General features: G+C 53.0%; 1 protein-coding gene across 1 annotated transcript in view; it reads right to left on the reverse strand.

The window, feature by feature from the left end:
* Slc45a4 (solute carrier family 45 member 4) overlaps positions 1 to 8,755 on the reverse strand; it is a 75,101-nt gene that overhangs the window by 65,415 nt on the left and 931 nt on the right. The gene's annotated exons all lie outside the window — the stretch shown is intronic.

Below are 8,755 nucleotides of genomic sequence, written 5' to 3' on the forward strand. Positions count from 1 at the left end.
CCCCTCCACCATGGGAGGAGCCTGGCTGCTGTCCCAAGGACCTCCAGCACTGCGGGAGGTACACCCCTGCTTCTCCACGCTCAGGCCCACGTACTGCTCTAGGGCCAGCACACTGCTCCAGGGGCAGACCTGGCTCACAGAGGACACAGCTGGGTGACGGGTCCTTCACTGTGTAATGAACTTGGCGTTTTAGGAGTATCATCATCACAGCTGGCCCCTCCCCTGAGTCATTAAGGTCAAATGCACGCAGACACTGACAAAAAGGGTGCAGGGACATGGCTAGATGCAGAACATCCCACCTGGCAGCAGTGCAGGCAGATGCTCTGTGGGGAAGGCAGGCCTGGGATCCCAGTCCAAGCCCAAAGACCCCCCAAGCCACAGGAGAACTGTGCGGGGGGGAAACAAGGCCCAGGCAGACGGAGTGCTGGGGAGACCATGAGGAAATCCACATTAAACACTGTAAAGCGACCTTCCAAACCACATGGTGACCAGGCAGAAAGCTTGGCCTACATTTACTTGGCTTCCAGTCTCCCACGGGCCACAGAACTGAAGCAAGACCTATCTCAGCTGGACAGCCACAGCCAGCACCGCCCACAGGAGCCTTATCTGCAGGCACCCCCGTGCCGCAGCCTCCAGCCAGCCACCAGCCCTGACAAGGACTCCGACCCGACCAGGGACCTCAGGAGCAGAGGCCCTCTTCTCACCCTGCTCCATACAGCGGGCTGCCATGGCGACTCACACACTCAAGACGTTTCCCATTTTGTTTACTTACTTCCTTATTATTTCTGTGTGCTGCAGATGGACCAGGTGCACACGTGCCAAGCTCCGCCCCAGGAGGCACCCAGCCCTGGACCACACACCACCGCACCCCTTGTGTGAAAAGGTACTGATGCTTTCCACACAGTCAGCATTAAAGAGGAAACAACGCTCAACATGCAAAGGCCACACACATGCTCCACACACCTAGCCACCCACTGTCCACATGCAGAGAGCACTCTGCCCATGAGGCTGCCATGCTGGGCAGGGGGCCAAGCCCCCCAGGCAGCTCCCTGACTGACTGGCCTGACTCTGGGTACACGGCCAGCCTGCTCCCACAGGCCTCCATATTCACATCTTCCCACAGCTACTGTCTCTTAAAGTTCAAGACAAGCAATACATCAACAGAGCCACTGATGCTGGGCCATGGCGTGTGGACGCCATTATCACACCATGCTCAGAGCTTTCAGCTACATCTGCAAATGTCCATGACAAACTTTAGTTCTTTAGGACTGACTGTGATCAGCAGTCTCCTTAGCATCTGCACCCAGAAGCTTCGTTTGGAGTAGCTCACCTGGTGAGCATCTTTGGAAAAGAATGGACCACCAACGGCCCAGCACTTCCAAAGCTATAGCCTCACCTAGCAAGTGACAGTCACAGGCTGAACTAGGCACCCAAGAAAGCCAAGCAAGCTGACTGGCCAGCACAACAGACATGGCTAGGAATTCAACCAAGTGGTACTTCAAGACCAATGGCGCCAACACAAGGGATGAGACAGTTGCTGGGGTCCTTTTCCTGCCACGCTCCTGGCGGGGAAGTGTGGTGTGGGGATGCAGGCCTGATGCCACAGCCTCCAGGGCCAGCACCCTCCTGGCACCAACAGTGAGGTGGCATATGAAGATGAATGGCACATCCCTGTTGCTCTGTGCAGAAAACAAGCAGCAGGGCTGGGGATGTGGCTCAAGCGGTAGCGTGCTCGCCTGGCATGCGTGCAGCCCGGGTTCCATCCTCAGCACCACATACCAACAAAGATGTTGTGTCCGCCGAAAGCTAAAAAAATAAATGGATCTCTCTCTCTCTCTCTCTTAAAAAAAAAAAAAAGAAAAGAAAACAAGCAGCATTCTTAAGCAGGGGCAGCGTGAGAGCCGGGAGCCAGGCAACACCTGGGCAGGCTCTGCTCACCCTGTACTACGCAGCTTTGGCAGGTCGCTCACCCTCCCCCTGTGGGATCTGTCAGGGAGAGGAGGCCCAGTGCTCAGTGTGGCCCAGAGCTGAGTCAGTGGCTGTCACTGCTATTCCTTAAGGGTCTACTAAATGTTAGGAACAAACACCCTGTGCTCCCCAGTGTCCATGCAGAAGGTGGAGCTGTAGGCACCAGGTGGCTTCTGGGTCAAGGTCTCAAAGCCACGGTGGTCCTGCCAGCTGTGGTGGCCCTGCACTCCTTCAAGGTCACTCTGGGCCCTGTACTGTTCCCACTGAAGGAGAGGCACAGGCCTTCCCCATCTTTTTAGGAATTAAAAACATTTCAGACATCTGGATAACTCAATGCTGGGCTAAAAATGCTATACACAGTGCTAAGCTACCCTTCAGCTTATGCAGGGGACACCTGTCCCCGGAGGACAGGGAACCGGGCAGCATGCTCTCCCCCTGCTCTCCACCCAGCCACCAGGAAGGGAGTCTCAGGGAAAAGGCCAATAACAGCCACTCTAGCATTCCTGCAGCACACCTGGCTGGGAGAAGATGCACACAGGAGAGAAGCCCCAGGTGAGCACGGGGGATTCTAGAAACAACCCAACTCGCTGGACCTGCTCTCCTTCGTTCGGCACAGAGCACTTCTCAGTGTTCAAGAGCCTGAAACCTTAATTTCAGTACAGAAATCCCAAATGCCAAGAAGATGTGAGCACTGGCAGCGTGAGAGAGGAGGCCGAGGAGGGGCCACCTTCCAGGCCTGCTCACTTGTTCTTGGGGTGGTGGGGGACTATCTCACCCAGCCCCTTCTTTGCTGCTTGGATACACCACAGGGTTCCCAGAACAAGGTCTGGAGCCAACTGCTCTCTTCACTGGCCCCCAGGACCAGGCACTGCCCACAGTCCCAGGGCGTGGTGACCTCCCCAAACACTGAAGCGTTCCTCAGTGGGCCCCTGAGGGGCGGCAGAAGATGAGTGGCCAAACCCCAGAGCAGCCTGCACCCTGCCTGCAGTCAGAGGCCCGCCCTAGGTCATGAACTATGCACAGTGTCAAGCCCCAGGGCTGAGTCCATGGTGTTCTGTTTCTACATGTGAAGGTAATTTGTTGTTGTCATTTAATTACTAAACTTATTCTCATACCAAATATCAGTTGGCTTTTAGGCTAAAAATAATAAATGGCTCTGCTCTGGCAGCATTTCCAGATCTGAGCAAGCCCTCGGGGCTCCCCACACCAACCCCGTCCCAGGCTTTGGAAGGGGGCCACCTTCCAACCCCTAGCCAATCTCCTCTTCATCAGCACCCCCAGCCCACCAAAAGGCCCTGACCCCAGGAACACTCAGATGGCCCTAGGCAGAGAAGGCACATTGACCCTGAGGGACCAAGAGCAGATAGGGCACTGGATTCCTGCCAGGCAAAGCCTGGGGAGCCCAGACCCAGCCACCTCAGTCTTTTCTGCTTCTAACACATCTTTCTGGCAAATTAAAATTTAACTCAAGGCACAATTCCAAAGGCTTACATTTTAACCCAACCAAATAAAAATGCAACTCCATTAACCAAGCCAAGCATGTTCAGGAAATTCATCATTTCACCCTTTAGCACACTGCATTTAGACAGCATGCAGCTAAATACTAAGGTTCAAGACGGAGCAGCTCTGTGTCACAAGCCGACACAGTACAGGGCTTCACCCTGCACCAAGCACAGCGATACCCAGCACGCCTGCAGGCGTGAGGGTGTGTCAACACAGACCACGGGGGAACTCCCTAAGATCCTGAGTCCCCACAAACTGCTTCCTAAAACTGAGAAACAGCCCTGGTGGAAGCCGCAGTACCCTCCTGCGGGCCCTACCACCACGCAACCACCTCCATACTCCCCTTTCCCCACCTGGGCAAGGGGAGACGTTCTTCACCGAGACTCAGCAGCAGAGCTGTACCTGGCACCAGGGCAGTCAGAAATTCCCCTAATTCAGGCACCTTAAAAGGACCCCCATCTAGCTCTTTGAGAACCCCTTCGTTTTATTTTATTTATTCAGTAACTACTTATGAAGATCTATGACATTTTCGCTTCTGTGATCAATTCTGTACCGATAACTACAATGGGTACAGTGGCACACGGCTATAATCCCAGTGACTAGGGGGCTGAGGTAAGAGGATCGCAAGCTCCAGCAATTTAACGAGACTCTGTCTTTAAATAAAATTAAAAAGGCTGGGGATGTAGCTCAGTGGTAGAGCACTCCTGGTTCAATCCCCATAATGGGGTGGGGGATCACAAAGACAAACACATTGTTCTGGATTGGGTTAATGGCCTGAGGATTAAAGGGATGTTTTAAATTGTGATTTACATGTACTTTTGTCACAGAAAAAGAAAGAAGAATGCCCACTGAAAAGACTTTCAAGTTTAAAGGCACATTGCATTAGATAAGATTCCAAGAGGAGCATAGAGCAAACATACAAGTTTAGGGACAAAAAAGAAACATGCAATTTTCACGCTGTTTTAGAGGCAGCCAGTGGTGGGTGCGGAATCATCAGGGCACCTACTTTATTTCTAAACCCAGCAGCACACTGACCTACTCATTTTAAATGCCTTCCAGATTCTAGAAACAACACCTTTTACAGCTATTTAAAATTATGAGAAAAATATTGACATATGTCCATAGTTCTTCAAAGTTATTTTATTTAACTCATGAGCAGAAATGCCGGAAAGCCCTGCTTCAACACGACCTGACACTAACACAGTCCTAACTTAATCCACGACCACTGATGAGAAAGTGGCCTTCTACCAGCTCCTGGCTGGCTAGCCCTTCCCCTGTGCCCAGCACACTTCTAAAAAGTGGCTTCACCTCCACTGCAGAGCCTTCAAACCCCTCCCCTCAAAAAAAAAAAAAAAAAAGAGCCATGTTCACCGGCTTGGGAGGCAGACTTCAACCCCCAGCACCAAAACAACACAACAAAACAACACAACCAAGCAAAAATACTCCCTTCCCACTCCAAACTCACACTCCTTAGGATTAACACATTTCCCCAGAGTGATAACTCTATCATGGATGATGGACAGGTGAAGAGGACTTATTACACCTGAGTGACTGCTTAAAGCTGTGAGTAAGGTGTGAGTGCAGGGACCGCTGCACCTGCGCCAAAGGGTGCAGACTCTGAGGGTCTGTCTGCTAGTCAGTCTCACTCAAGAGCTCCCTTTCCTTCTGCCATCCAATGCAAGTGGTCCGAGGACAGGCAGAAGCCCAGGAGAGACCATAAACTACAGCAATCCACACGCGGGGGCAGCAGCCTGGGGGTGGGAGGGGCGACTCCAGCATGGTAAATTAAGCACCCTGGGCTTGGTTCAGGAATGTGGCTTCCTCTCGCTGCCAGCAAAATCCTTCAACAGGTTTAGGGGATGAAAACACCAAGACCTCGGTCTGAACAATGCCTCCCCGACCTGGGCTTCCCGCCAAGCAGAGGTGGGAGGGCAAGGTGGCCGCCCTTTGTGACTTGAGACAGTTTCACAAACCCCTTGGGGTAGTGAGGATCCCTGGATCTGGCTTGGGAACAGATGGCACCCTCTCATTCCTGCACTGGGGGCAAAATGCCCAGCACAAAGCACACCTTCCTTGGAGCCCCAAAGGCTCTGGAGTGAACCTGAGTTTTGGAGCCCTCACTGCACAGGAAGGTGGCCTTGAGGACGACATGCAAGACAATGTGGTTTTTTTGAAAAAGAAAAATCCTGCTTTCTCACCCAAGGGCCCAGAGCCAAAGGGAACTCCACCTCCCTCAAGAAAACAGTAAAGTGCCTAACTGGAGATAGGAGCTCAACAGGTGACCCACCCGACTGTGCAAGCCTGCGGGCATTGGCATGCAGGGCTTCCACAGGACTCCTGGGAATGCACATTTTAGATGGAAAAATCTATTAGGAGGAGGGCACCAAAAGCCTCACAGCAGGAGGGCTTTGCTGCAACCCCCAAGCCCAAGCACACTTTAATCTTCCTAAAACGCCTCTTTGTAAGTCCCCTGCCAAGAGAGCCACCTCACCAACACTATCAGGCCTCCCCTGAAGGTTTCTCACCCCACCTCCACCCAAGTGGGCAGGGGCTGGAAGTGCCTATGGCACAGCCTGGTCAAGTTTCTCTCTTGGCTCTGGGCAGAGCCCAGTCCCTTCCCCGGGCATGCAGGTCTCACAGTTCTCTGAAAAATGTGCCTCATTTCAAAGAGGCTAGGAATTTGACACCAAAAAAAAAAAAAAAAAAAGGGCCACTTGAAGCACATTTTGAAAGTTCCACATTTAAAAAGATCCTTGTTCATTGATTTTGGTGGGGCACTTACACTAATCTAAACAAGGGGACCTTGTTTAGGAGCCAGTGGGGGAGGTGCAGAGCTCTGGCCCTCTGCAGACTCGTGCTCCTGGGGTCCTCTCACCCCCCCCATATGGCTGCTCTTCATCTGTGGTGCTTGTTCCTCTGCTGTACTGTCACTCAGCACAGCTAAAATGTTCCCTATCCCCTGGCCTAAAGTCAAAGCACCCTTCTAATGTGTTTCACTAAGTATACCTTAAACAGAACTGTGATGTGATAAGAACATGGAAAACCACAGGAGGCAAGTGTGGAGCCGAATCCTCACCCATCCTTAACAGGAACACGGCTTCCAGCACATTCCAGCTCCACAAATTACAGACACAGCTCTGCCAGGGGTGTTCCCACGAAGGGCACTGGCAATTTGGGGTTGTCTGCCACCTACAGTGTTCACCAGTAGCCCTCACTCATGCCAGGCCATGGGGCTGTCACAAACCACTCTTGCTAGCTACCCAAAGCTGGAATTCAGGGCCCTCAACATGAGCAAGAGAGGGCACGGGCAGAGGGAAATGCCACAGTTGGAAAATGATAACAGCAGCAGCCCCAACCCCAACACTGCCCCTCGTCTGTCCTCATCTGTGTTCAGACAGCAGAGATGAAATCAATTCAACACCAGGCAACCTAAGCATCAGCTTGAATGCCTTCCCAAGCTTGTCTCCTCCAGCGGGCACGGGGGAGCTGCCTCTGCCGCAGCCCTCTCCTCCCCTGCAGATCTGCAGGGCGGATGGAGGCGGGGATCTCCTGCTCCCTGAAGGGGGCAGACTCAGGTTTACAGGCCCCTCCCCCACTCCCTCTTCCCCAATCAGCAAAGTTAGGAGGGTGTTACAAGCTACAAGCCACCCTGGAGATCACCCAGTCCAATCTGACCTGCTTTCAGGAGGCAAAAAGGGCCAAAGCTGCAGTACACAGCGTCTCAGTGAGGGAAGTGAACAACCCCCACGGCAGCGTCCCCACTCCCAGGGCCCCAGGACACGGGTTCCAGACAGACCCACCTCTGCACACCTAATATGCACTTCAAAGATGTCAAATGATCTACTTTCCTTTTCATCGGCATTCACAAAAACAATTAGACTGAATGGGACTGAAATCCTTGATTTCAGAACGACCCACTTCCCCAGCCTCTCCCCACAGCATCTGATTTCTTATCATGCCTGAATCTCCACCTGGAGCCAGGGGGCTTCGGGCCACAATTGCTGCCCTTCCCCGTTCTCACACAGCCTTTGTAAAGTCTCCAGAGCACTCAGACTCCATAGGCTCTTTTAGTATGTTAATTCAGATCCACCAGAAAAGTGAGGAAATCATTCACATTTGTTCAAGGCAGGTGGGTGTTCCTGGTTCTGATGGCCAACCATTCTCACACTTCTTAATAAGTAAAACAATCTTCCAGATTCTCATTTTCTTACTCTTTCCTACTACAAGAACCCGAGAAAGATTTCTACCTCATCCTACCTGTCTGCCACTGCAGGGAACAAAAGCACAGGGCACAGCACTGGGGAGGTCCAGCAATGTTTTGCCCCATTAGTCATAGCCTCTGGACCTACGACAATCACTCAGCTTATACACCCTCAGGGTCCTTAGGTGCTGGTCTAGAAAACAGCACCCAATAATAAGGAGCTACAAGCCTCCTTCTGCTGGAACTGGATGAGGTGCCAGATTGGGCAGAGGGCCAGTCCCAAGGGCTCAGTCTGTGGATCTGAAGCCACACTTCATCAGGGGCCCAAGGCTCCCTAGAAGACCAAGTGCCCCTTCCCACTCCTTGCTGGCCCCACCTTCTAAAATCACTAGAGATAATTAACCAGCAAGCTGTGCTCCTCATATGAACATACCTTCCCAGGAAAAGCCCTCGCAGGACTGTGCTCCTGGAGAGCCCCTGAAGTAGCTCACTTTGGGGAGGAATGGGTTAAACTCAAGGGCCCGAAAGAATAGGGGGTGCCAGTGAAAAAAGTGAGTGTTCTTCAGTCCAGAGATGCGTGCAGGGGTCTCCACAACAGAGGCTCTGAACCTGGAGCACGGACGCTCTGGCCCTTCTTCCAGAGACAAGGTCGGCCTCAGGAAATAAGGGCATCTAGAAGGGACAGAACCGATAACACACAGGGCAGAGGCGCAGCCCAAGGGGCAGGCTCCGAGCCCAGGCGGGACACTTGCAGCGCTACAGGGGGCCGAGGGGCGTGGGTGCTGGGAAGAAGAGAGGGTTAAGGAAGCGGTGGGGGACATTTCTGTGATGGGCACAGAAGCTGAACTCTCAGAAGTTGGGGGGCGCGGCAGGTGGGGAGTCTCACAAGAACGACAGGCGTCAGGCTCCTCTCTGGGCAAAGAACAGGAGCACTGGGGGTGACGGAGATGCTGATGCATGGAAGCGGCGGGTCGATCCAAAAGAGGGTGTACACTGCGGGGTGGGGGCCTGGGATGCTCGAGGAGGTTGATGGGATGCGGTCGAGGAAGGGCAGGTGCAGTCGGGAAGGAAAGGGGCCAGGCG

Source organism: Marmota marmota, unplaced genomic scaffold (genome assembly GCF_001458135.2).
Source record: "Marmota marmota marmota unplaced genomic scaffold, marMar, whole genome shotgun sequence".
In the NCBI taxonomy this organism is placed as follows: Eukaryota; Metazoa; Chordata; class Mammalia; order Rodentia; family Sciuridae; genus Marmota; species Marmota marmota.